Source organism: Mus pahari, chromosome 19 (genome assembly GCF_900095145.1).
Source record: "Mus pahari chromosome 19, PAHARI_EIJ_v1.1, whole genome shotgun sequence".
NCBI lineage: Eukaryota > Metazoa > Chordata > Mammalia > Rodentia > Muridae > Mus > Mus pahari.
In genome coordinates this window covers 13673170-13684127 of record NC_034608.1, presented here as the reverse complement: position 1 = coordinate 13684127, position 10958 = coordinate 13673170, and positions in this window count along the sequence as shown.

Genomic DNA, 10958 nt, shown 5'->3' with positions numbered 1-10958 from the left:
TTGTCAGGATGGATATTTTTATTATGCTAATCCTTCCAATCCATGAGCATGGAAGATGTTTAAAAGTTTTCTCTTAAAACAGCTCATCTATAATGCTTAGATGGCTAAAATTCATTATGCCTCCAAAGGAAACTGTCAAAGAGCAAAAAATAAATAAACATAATAAATAAAAAGAAACCCATTTAGGAAGTGTGTCAGCACACACATGAGCCCCTCCCCACTTACTTTCAGGCTGTGATGAACTTGTGTCTGAAGATTATTTCTCATCCTTGTATACCAGGCCACAAAGTAATTTCTAGTCTGTTCATAGCCACTTACTTCCCAATCTTTCAAATTACCATCACATCTCTTCCTGAATGCTTCAAAGGAGATATTACTTCAACAAACCCTTGTAATGCCTACTTCCTATCTTATAATACATTGCTCTTTGAATTTTTATTATTAAGCACTCCATATAGCCCTTAGAGAACAAATGTTTTTTTCCACATCATACTCATGCTGATCTGGTTGGAGTTAGATCTAGACCAGTTTAATAATAAGAGGCCAGAGAAAACAATATAAGTTCATAACATTTTCTCATAAAAGCATGTGAAATATTATCATTGGCAACTTCAATACATTGATTAAGTAAGTTAATGATGACTAAGATAAGTAGATGTTTTATTTTTATAGGTTGGATGTCTGCTCATCCTTATGACAAATTCTCATAAATGAAAATGAACTTGTGCAATCAAAGATACATGAAAGACTGTTGTCAGAATCCAGGCTCCTACTGACTACAGCCTGTGATATTAGGTGTCATTTATTTCACCAGAAAAACCACTGTAGACACATATTTTTCCAGAAATTGTATGCAGTTATAAAGACAGATGTGAGTAACTATTGTTGACATCAAGGATGGCTACTAGCCAGGCCAATGTGAGTGACAACATGCAATGCCATGAAGTGAGCTAGCTGAGCAAGACTCATAGAACTACTGCTCATCTCTTGCTTATGAGAGAAGCTCAAGACCAGTAAACAAGATTGTTGTTATAAGAAATCTTCAGAAGATGTGAGAGAAATACTTCACATAATCAGGTCCTAAGTGTCATTTCCAAAACAAGAGCCCTAAAGTGTTTTCAGTAATGACCTGAATGCCAGCATCTCGGGGCTTCTGCTGTGGTTTGGATACTGTTTACCCCAGAAGTGGCATATGGCAATACGTTGGTAGTGAGCATTATGGAACCTGGGAGAAGTAGGTTTCAGGGGAGGTCCTGAGACTGTTGTGGTTCTGCCTTCAGAAAGGATTAAGGGAACTCTAATGATCCCTTTATACTTCTGCTGAGACTATTGTTAAAGCCAGAGTCTGCTAGTATCCACCATCTTCTTTGTTATTTGGTGGCATGACCCACACATAATAATGGAGGAAACATTATTATGCTAAAATGCCAAGAGGGTTTAATAGTTCTGAACTGATCACTGGTCAGCAAAACATGATTTAAATAATTTTTCCTTCATAGTTTGTCTCTGCGTTTTGTTAAGGCCATGAAAACTCACCAACACATTGCCCATTTGCTCTCTTTTAGCTTGTAAACCTTAATCAAAAAACTTTCGGCCAGGTGTGGTGGCGCACGCCTTTAATCCCAGCACTTGGGAGGCAGAGGCAGGCGGATATCTGAGTTCGAGGCCAGCCTGGTCTACAAAGTGAGTTCCAGGACAGCCAGGGCTATACAGAGAAACCCTGTCTAGAAAAACCAAACCAAACCAAACCAAACCAAAAAAAAAAAAAAAAACCAAAAAACTTTCGGCTCCTAGATCTATGGAATGTACTTCCAGATACAAGGAGGCCCAAGTATTTTCTAGGAGACCTGTTTTTAAAAAAAGAAGTGAGTAAGACACATAAAAAACTAGGTATTGTCAGCCAATCTCTCTCTCTCTCTCTCTCTCTCTCTCTCTCTCTCTCTCTCTCTCTCTCCCCAGCTCTCGGTGTAGGGGAAAGATGGGGGAAGAAGAGAGCCCATGTCCAACCAGAGTTCCTGTGCTCTGGGCAGGTGGACACGGGAGGACTGCTGGACACTTTCCACTTGGCCCCAGGTGGGCATCTGGCTGTATAAAGCCACTGACCCTGCATGGTGGGGTGTGTACAAGAGGCAGTCCCCATACAGGGTTCTCAGTCTCAGGCATCCCATGCTGGATACAGCAGAGGAGCTAAGAACAGAATAGGGGCCCCAGGGATATGAGAAGAGGGCAGAGGGAGAGAGGTTCCCATGCAGGTGAGAGTCCTAAGTCCAGTCCTTTACTGGAGCACAGGAAGGCCTTCTGAACGGAGGTTAGGCATGGCTCATTAGGAGAAAGCTTATCCCATCATCCAAGCACAGTGAGCTTTGATGAACAGAGACAGTGTATGGTTTTAGAACTTTATTGTAGAAATGCAGGGTGAAAGAGGAAAGGTAGAAAGAGAGAGAGAGAGAGACCTGCCATGGCCAAGAGGAGAAAAAGGGGGAAAGGAGTGAGAGAAGAAAGGCTAGAGAGTAAGAGGGAGAGAGTAAGGAAAGTAAAAGCTTAAGAGAGAGAGGAGGGGCCAAGCAGCCCCTCTTATAGTGGGCTTGTTATCCTGCTGTTGCTAAGTAACTGGGAGGAGTCTAGCCTGAAGCTCAGAACTTTGGGACATTGTATATGTGACTACTAGCCGTGAGCCTCTCTTGTGGGGGCTGAGGGGGCGGTAACTTCGACAGGAGCCAGGGATTCAGGAGACATGAGTGAATGCCTTCTGTCCCATGTAGGAGAAAATTACCACCACTGAGTTTCACCGAGGTTCAAGACCTCAGCTCCACTGGAGACCAGGCAATCATTGCCCCAATATCTAATCTATTCATTTTAAATCCTGATTGATATCCTGTTCCAGTTCCACCCCTCACACAGTCCCTCCACCATCCTCCCTCCCCTTCTTCTCTGAGAAGGTGCCTCCACATACTCCCCAAACTTGGCACATCAAGTCTCTGGAGGGCAAGGCACATCCTATCCCACTGAGGCCAGATAAGGCAGTCCAGCTAGGGGAACAGATTTTATTGGCAGGCAACAGCTTTAGGGACAGCTCCTGCTTTAATTGTTGAGGGACCAACATGAAGACTGAAATGCACATCTTCTACCTATGTTCTGGAGATCTCTGTCCAGGCCATGTATGCTCTTTTGTTGGTGGCTTGTCTTTGAGGGCCCCCTAGTGTCCAGATTAGTTGACTCTGTTGGTCTTCCTATGCCATTCCAACCCGCGGGGACCTCCTTTTACTTCTTCCCTAAGACTCACCAAATTTTGTTCAGTGTTTGGCTGTGGGTCTCTGCATCTATTTCAGTCAGCTGCTGGATGGAGCTTCTTAGGAGACAGCTATGCTAGGCCCTGTCTGCAAGCATGACAATATTATATTACTAAGTGTCAGGGACTGATGCTTGCCCATGAGATAGATCTCAAGCTGGGTTGGTTATTGTTTAGCTATTCCCTCAGTCTCTAATCCATATGACATTCCTACATTTCTTGTAGACAGGATACATTTTGGGTTAAAATTTTTGTGAGTGGGCTGCTGTCCTTATCCCTCCAATGGGTATCCTACCTGGCTATTGTCTATATAGCCTCTTCAAGATCCATATCCCTACTGCTCTATATCTCATCTAAGGTCACCTGCATTGACTCCTGGGAGCTTACTCTATCTCAGGTCTGAGTCACATCCTTGAGATACCCTCCACCCCCAATCCCCAGCCCCACCAGCTGCAGATTTCCTTTCATTTCCTGCCTCTCTGGCCCTATCTTCTGTCTCTCCCCCAACCCTACTTCCTCCATTACCCTCCTCATCCCTTCTCCCACACTGTAGAAGATTCATTTGCCTCCTATGTGGAGTGTATCATGGTATCTAGTATTTTATGGCTAATATCCATGGATAAGTGAATACATATCATGCATGTCCTTTTAGGTCTGTGTTACCTCACTCAGCATGATGTTTTCTAGTTCCATCCATTTGCCTTCAAAACTCTTGATGTCCTTGTTTTTAATAACTGAATAGTATTCTATTGTGTGAATGATCTAGATTTTCTCTGAATCTCCCATATATCTCAGGCATTTAATGATTGTTTCCCAGTGTTGTTAATGTTTGGGAAGCATAGGCAGTGTAGTCTCAGTTAAGGAAGTATGTCACTGGAAGCCAGCTTTGAGAAGTGTACCATTTCCAATTTAGTTTCCCTGCTTTTGGTCCATGATATGAGCTCTCAGTTCTTCAGGCAATCATGTCTGCATGCTGACACGCTCCCTGTTGTAATGGTGATTTTTTTGGAAATATATGCCTCAAATTTTTTCTATAAGTCACATTGATTGTGATATTTATCACAGAAATATAAAAGTAAATCATACACCCTTTTATCCACTCCAGAGCAGGTTGTGGTTGCTCTCCAGTCAGTTTTCTTGTTTTTGAGAAGAGAAGTTGTAGTGGCAGAGCATGGGGCCAAAAAGTGAGTGAAATGGGAGGGAGAAAAATGGAGTGAATTTGCTCTCTGATGCAGGTGTAAATTGGATGTAGACATGATGGAGAAAAGCCAGACAAAAAGATAGAAGATTAAATTATGTGGGGATTGCACTCAAGCCTCTGATAGGGGAGCAGCACAAAATAGGCAGAGGGGTTTTTAGCATAGAAAGAGGCCTTAATCTTGGAAGTTTCTAACCATTAGCCATTGTACCATATGAAGTTATCTAAGTATAAAACAGTTGTAGTCACTTTTGATGATTCAATATAATAATAACAACGAGGTAGGGGTAGACAAGAGAGACTTTGTCCTCATGACTCTTTAATTTCCTTTTGTAGGTGTGTCCAGCATCACAAATAGTTTACTAAAGTGAGAGTTAAGTATAGTTAATGTCCTTGTGTTTAGAATAATGAGATCTGGACAAAGCTTGGGGGAATGTTTCTGCTCAGTGCCGGGCTTTTTACATCAGTGAGCAGGTGGATCAGGGCTACCAAAGAAACCTTCTATTGAAGACTCACCAGAGTGAATAGAAGTCAGTGTTGGACATAGAAAAGTCACAAAGAAGTATAGATAGGTCCCCAAAGGCCAATGCATTTCAATAGTGGTAGCATCTGCATCCCAGGAGCATTACTGGATTTAGACTTCAAGAGGAACATGAAAGCAATTGAACTTGGGAGTAGAAATATCAGGGGAGTTGTTAGTGTCATGAAAAAGACAGCATGACAGAGGCTGTGAGAACAGCCCATGCCCACAAGACAAACTGGTCATTTTCTCTTATAGGTTTCATAGAAGGAGGTCCCATACCACATAATTGATTAGTTTCTCATAGTGCATGCTTGTGGTAAGTTGATACTTGAGCAATCACAGAGGAGGAAAATCTCAGCCATCTAGTTAACGTGGGTCCAGCTTATAGGATGTGACTTCTGTAATTCTTAGTAGTTTAGGATGCTTAGTGAATTTTCCCTTTCATAAATGATAATTTTATCAGCTTTGAGGGGAGAGGGGGAGAAATAGGCTGCTACATGTGAGTCAATTGGGAAGACATGCCCTAATCATGTGTCTTACTTTTCCACAATCTAGTGGCCAGGAATGTATAAAAATGAGAAAACAAGCCAAGCATGAGCATTCACCTTCTTCTCCTCTCTGACAGAAGATGCAATATGATCAGTCCCTCCGGGGTTCCTTCCTACATGTCTTTCCCTCTCTAATGAGCTAGTGAGCTGAGGCTCCTATAATGAACTTTCCTTCAGTTTCCTTCAGTTTATTAAGTTGCATTTGTCCGATATTTTGTCACAGCAGCAAGAAGAACTGATAGACGAGATTCACACAAGAAGTAGAGTTATTGCGATGGTCAAGCTGACCATATGATTCATAGGTTTATGAAATGAATTTGTAGAAGGAATGTGATAGGTTTGGGGGTGTTGAGTTAGAAGTCTTAAAATGGTGTAAACAAGGCTTAATAGGCCAATAATATCAAGAGAAATACAGATAGTAGAGATTTGTTTTGTGAGGTTTTACTTGTGATAATGTAATTTTATTTAGAAAAACAGAATCTGAATTTAGATATAAGCAGTAGAACCTCCTTTGTTAAAATCTACACCAACTTATTAGTGAGCAGGGTTCATAGAATCAGCAATCACAGACCCTGCAAGGGTAAATGCTAGGTCCTCTGCATATATGTTATGGTTGTTAGCTTGATAGTTGGTTTTGTGTCACTCTTATTAGTGGGATTGGGGGTGCCTCTGACTCATTTGCCTTCTCGAGACCCTTTTCCTCCTATTGGATTGCCTCACCTGACCCTGATGCGAGGGTTTATGCTTAGGTATATTGTATCTTGCTATGCTATGTGCAGTTGATATCCTTGGGAGGCCTGATCTTTAAAGATGGGAAAGGCAGGATCTTAGGTGGAGGGGCAGTAGGGAGGATGGGGACTGAAAGGAGTGGAAGGAGGGGAACCAAATGCCTTGCTTAGTCGTCTGTACTTCTGTACCTCATTTCTATCTCTAGGGGCACTGACATATTTGCTACTTTTGTGTTCAAGAAGTTACTTCTGATTGGCAAGTATTAGTTATTGCTTTACACCAGTCAGGGGCTGTACCTTGTGATTCCCACGTTTATGCCATATCTTTACCATACAGGTCAGTGACCCCAAAGGTCTAGATGGTAGAAGTTCACTGACCAGCTTCTGATGAACATGCTATGCCACTACATAGGGTATTTACATATGAAAAATAGGCTGAAAAAACTGTCTAGGAGATATATTTTGCAGATTCATCCAGTATGTATGATAAGTACACTAATGCCAGGGTCTAAGACAGCCAGACATTGAACAGTATATGGTACCATTTCCATAAGTTCTACTGGTTTTGAAATGAAAGATAAAAGGATTTTTCCTTCACCTCTGCCAACCACCCATATTTGCAGAAGTGGCAAGAAAGAAGCTGCTGGAATACCTCCAGTTCTTTGGTGAAGTTTTTTAAATTTATTTTTATTATTATTATTTTCTTTATTTACATTTCAAATGCTATCCCGAAAGTTCCCTATACCCCCCCGCCCCTGCTCCCCTACCTACCCACTCCCACTACTTGGCCCAGGCCTTCCCTTGTGCTGGGTCATATAAAGTTTGCAAGATCTTTGGTGAACTTTTATCTATGAAGTCACAACAGGTGATCAGTGGAAAAGGCAAAGCAAACCAATGGCACAGCATCGTCAGTGAAGACCAGTGTCAACAAAGCCTTCTGAAGACCAGCAAAGAGTGTTGCGGAGCACCAATGTCACACAGCATTGTCCACTGTCAGTTGGGTTATAACTATATCCTTTTTAAATGTCACATGTTCTTTCAATTATTTCCTTTAACAAAACATTACATGTCCTTTCCCCAGGCAGCTTCCAGAAAAACAACTTGTGTCCTTTTTTTTAGCAAAACATCCTCCTACATGTATGCTTCAGCAAAAAATATCCTCTGATAAGACAGTTGTAGGCTTAGATTTTCCAAAACCTACTTTAATAAGGGTTATCAAATGCTTTGACCCACCTTCTAGCCCATCATCCAAATGTATGGGAGAAAAGATGGTAAATATGACAAGGGGATGCGGCCCTGACCTGTTTAGAAGTAGTTCTTTGGTCAATTCTATATTGGGGAATGTGGGTGACATTTATTTGTTACAGGGCATTGGACTTGAGACTTTGGAGATTGGTGGCCATAGTTTGTAAAGCTGGGGTACCAATAAGAGACACAAAAGAAAAGCTTGTTTTTCTTATCTTTTGGTGTTGAGCAAGAGGAATGTGGGGGAAGTAGGCATGAAGCCCTTTTACATTTGTGTGTGTTCATGAAAGGAATTACCTGTCTCAAGATAAAACAAAAGGAAAGAAAGAAGGGAGAATGTATTAGAATACTATGACCCTAAAAATTAAGAATTCTCTAGGAAATTCTATGCTGTGTCATTAGATAGTCTGAATCCATAATTGACAGGGGAGGAGTTATGGAGTAGGCTTTTTGTGTGGAGCTGGTGAGCTGTGTGTGGGGGAGATCTATGTCAACAACTGTTCCCTAGACCCACCAGAACTGAACCCCTGAGCGTAATTAACCCTTCCTGTCTGACTTCCTGAGCAAAATTTGAAAAAAAAATGCAGATATGTTAGAGAACTGTTCATAACATGGATTACAGTGGTTAGATTCAGATGAAACTTGGAGAGATTGTAGAAAATAGGTTTATCTTGCATCTAATGCCAATATCCAGCTTTTCTGTGCTAGTGTACTCTATAGGCAGAACCTTCCTCAATCCACTGATTCATTTTGCAGAGTGTGCACCAGAACCTGGTCTTGACTCTCTTGTGTGTTTTGTCCTTGTATGATACTTCAGGGTTATGTCTGTTGTATCTGGGGTGCTTTTCCATGCACATAGCACACACATAGTCATTCAAAGTGCCAGGTAGAATTCCAGGGAAATTGTTGCCTGTAGTCATGTGCCAAGGGCAGGTTTCCAATTGTCCTCTGCTCAAGGCTGTTGTACAGAACTTTCCCACAAGTTCCCAGCAGAGTCTCTGAATGTACTGTGTGAAGGAAACAGGTTGTTTGGCAGTTTCTTGTTATGCAAGGTATAACATGTAGGAGTTGTAATAAGCTCACATGAAGAACTTGATCAACAGATGTCAGGACAGCAGTAGTGATGACGTGAGTGATTGTGTCATATGGCTATTCTTGTCATAACTGCCCATGTTCTTGTTGTAGTCCCAGGCAAGCTATGGCTTAGTTACTTCAGTGACACTACCATCTTTCTTCTTTCTGTTGACAACTCCTGTTTTGATAGGATCATGGAAGTTTGAAATAAAAGTTATAGGCATGTTAACCTGCCATAACATGCATGCTATTATGCCCTGATAATGACTGTCACCACAAAGGAGTTTCTTGACTGCCTTGGGAATCTTGGGAAAGAACTTTCTGTTTTGCAGGAGAGTTACAACTAGTGTACAGCTGATTCAAAGCATATTTGGCCAGAATCACTGAAACTGTAAAAAATCAAGCCATGATGAAGATGTATGAGCTGTTCTTTATCTTAGCTGGTGTCAGGGGTTGGGCAACAGAATTTCCAACTGCACCCATTCTTGCACTGGTATTGGTGCTAACCCAGTGTAGATTTCTACACTGAGCACATATTCAGTCTCAGCTTCACACAGAAGAAAAGACTTGATTCCCCAATTTGTGGGCTTTTCTTTTATGCACTATTTTATTGCCAGATGATTTTTCTTAGACATCAGACACTCATCCAGGCTCTGTTATTGTCTTGACTGATATTAATAGCAAAACTTGGGTAGCAGATAATTCAGAACAAGCCACATCTGGTAGATTCTGTCTGATTTGTCAATGCTCACATCTTGCTTATAAATCACATGCAAGAAAGTCCAGATGTCCATGAACCTGTATAGAGTCATACATGATGTTGTGGAAACCCAGAGTAGATCCAATGGAGTCAGGTCCCTCACTGAACTAGTAATCCTGATAGTTTGATTTTATACATGAGTACTCCATGTATATCCTGAGCACAATAAAAGTTTTCATTTTTATCAACAGAAGTTTCCTTGAAGTTCTTGGAATAATAGTAGTTTGGCTTTTCTGCACCCATGTGACAGACACATAAATTTGTCTTTTCTAATTCTGCCAGAAGTCATCCCCAGTAAACAAGGAGAGAAAATCTATACTTGTGTTTTTTTCAGTGATATGAACCCAAAATCTCTTCAAAATACAGCCAAACCATACATTTGCAATAGGCAGCCATTTTCAATCAGTTGACATCATGCTAGCTCGAGACTTAGCAGTGACTGGGTGGGGTGTTATTTTTAGCTCTTGGCAACATGGCATCTGCTATTCATGCCATCCTAGGAACTTGACATTATATCATTTCTGCTATATCAGGACCTCAGTCCTAAAGGGCTAGGAAAGAAATATTTTAGTGAAATTTACATGTGCATATTTGGAGGATTTTGTTTAATATATTATTTTTAAAAATGCTAATTTTTCCTTTTATCCACATCATTTTTATTATAGGTATTAGACAACCAGTGAAAATTTTCATATATAACATGTAGAAAATATATGTAATATAATCTCATATATATTTCTATATATAGGTCTATTGAATAACATGCCTTGTGTAAATACATGAACAATCAGATATCAGTAGTGTTGGAATTGTTAGAGACTATGGAGACCTTTGGTGTTGGACTGTTAATTTGCATTAGAAGATGGTTGTGACCCTACAGAAGCAGAAGACTTAAAAGTCACAGGATTATGCGTCACTTTAACAAAGAGTGGAATTTTGATGGCTAGTCATGTCACCTCAGTGAGATTTACAGTCACCCTGGGAACAAATCTCTTGGACATCCTCTGAAGAATGATCCACATTCATCTAATTGATGTGGGAAGACACATAGCAATTGTGAATAGGATAACACCACAACCATGCTTGTTTTCTTCTTATGCTTCTTTTTCTTCCTTCTTCCTTGGTTTGAGTGGTATCTTTTGCCCCCCCCCCCCAAAAAAAAAAAAAACAAAAGAGAATGGTAGATCCTCCTCATCTCTGTTTCAGTGAGTCCTTTCTACTTAATCTGAGTCCACCTTGCTGAGGACCTCATTTCCTGCTGAAGCGCCATAATACCAGTAACTGTACTGTTCAGCTCTGACATCTCCATATCTTGTTTTGTGCCTTCCTTTCTTTTGATGAAATTCCAGTTCCTGTTCTTTGTCAGCTCTCTGGTCTCCACACTGGCTACTTACACTTTCAGAATCAACAAACTCCAGACAGTTTTAATCACATGTAAAGTCTGATTGCCTCTCTCAACTTCCTTCCTTGTTATACTAATTTAATTATTTAATTATTTTTATTATTATTTTCTTTATTTACATTTCAAATGCTATCCCGAAAGTTTCCCATACCCCTCCCCCCACCTCTGTTCCCCTACCCACCCACTCCCAC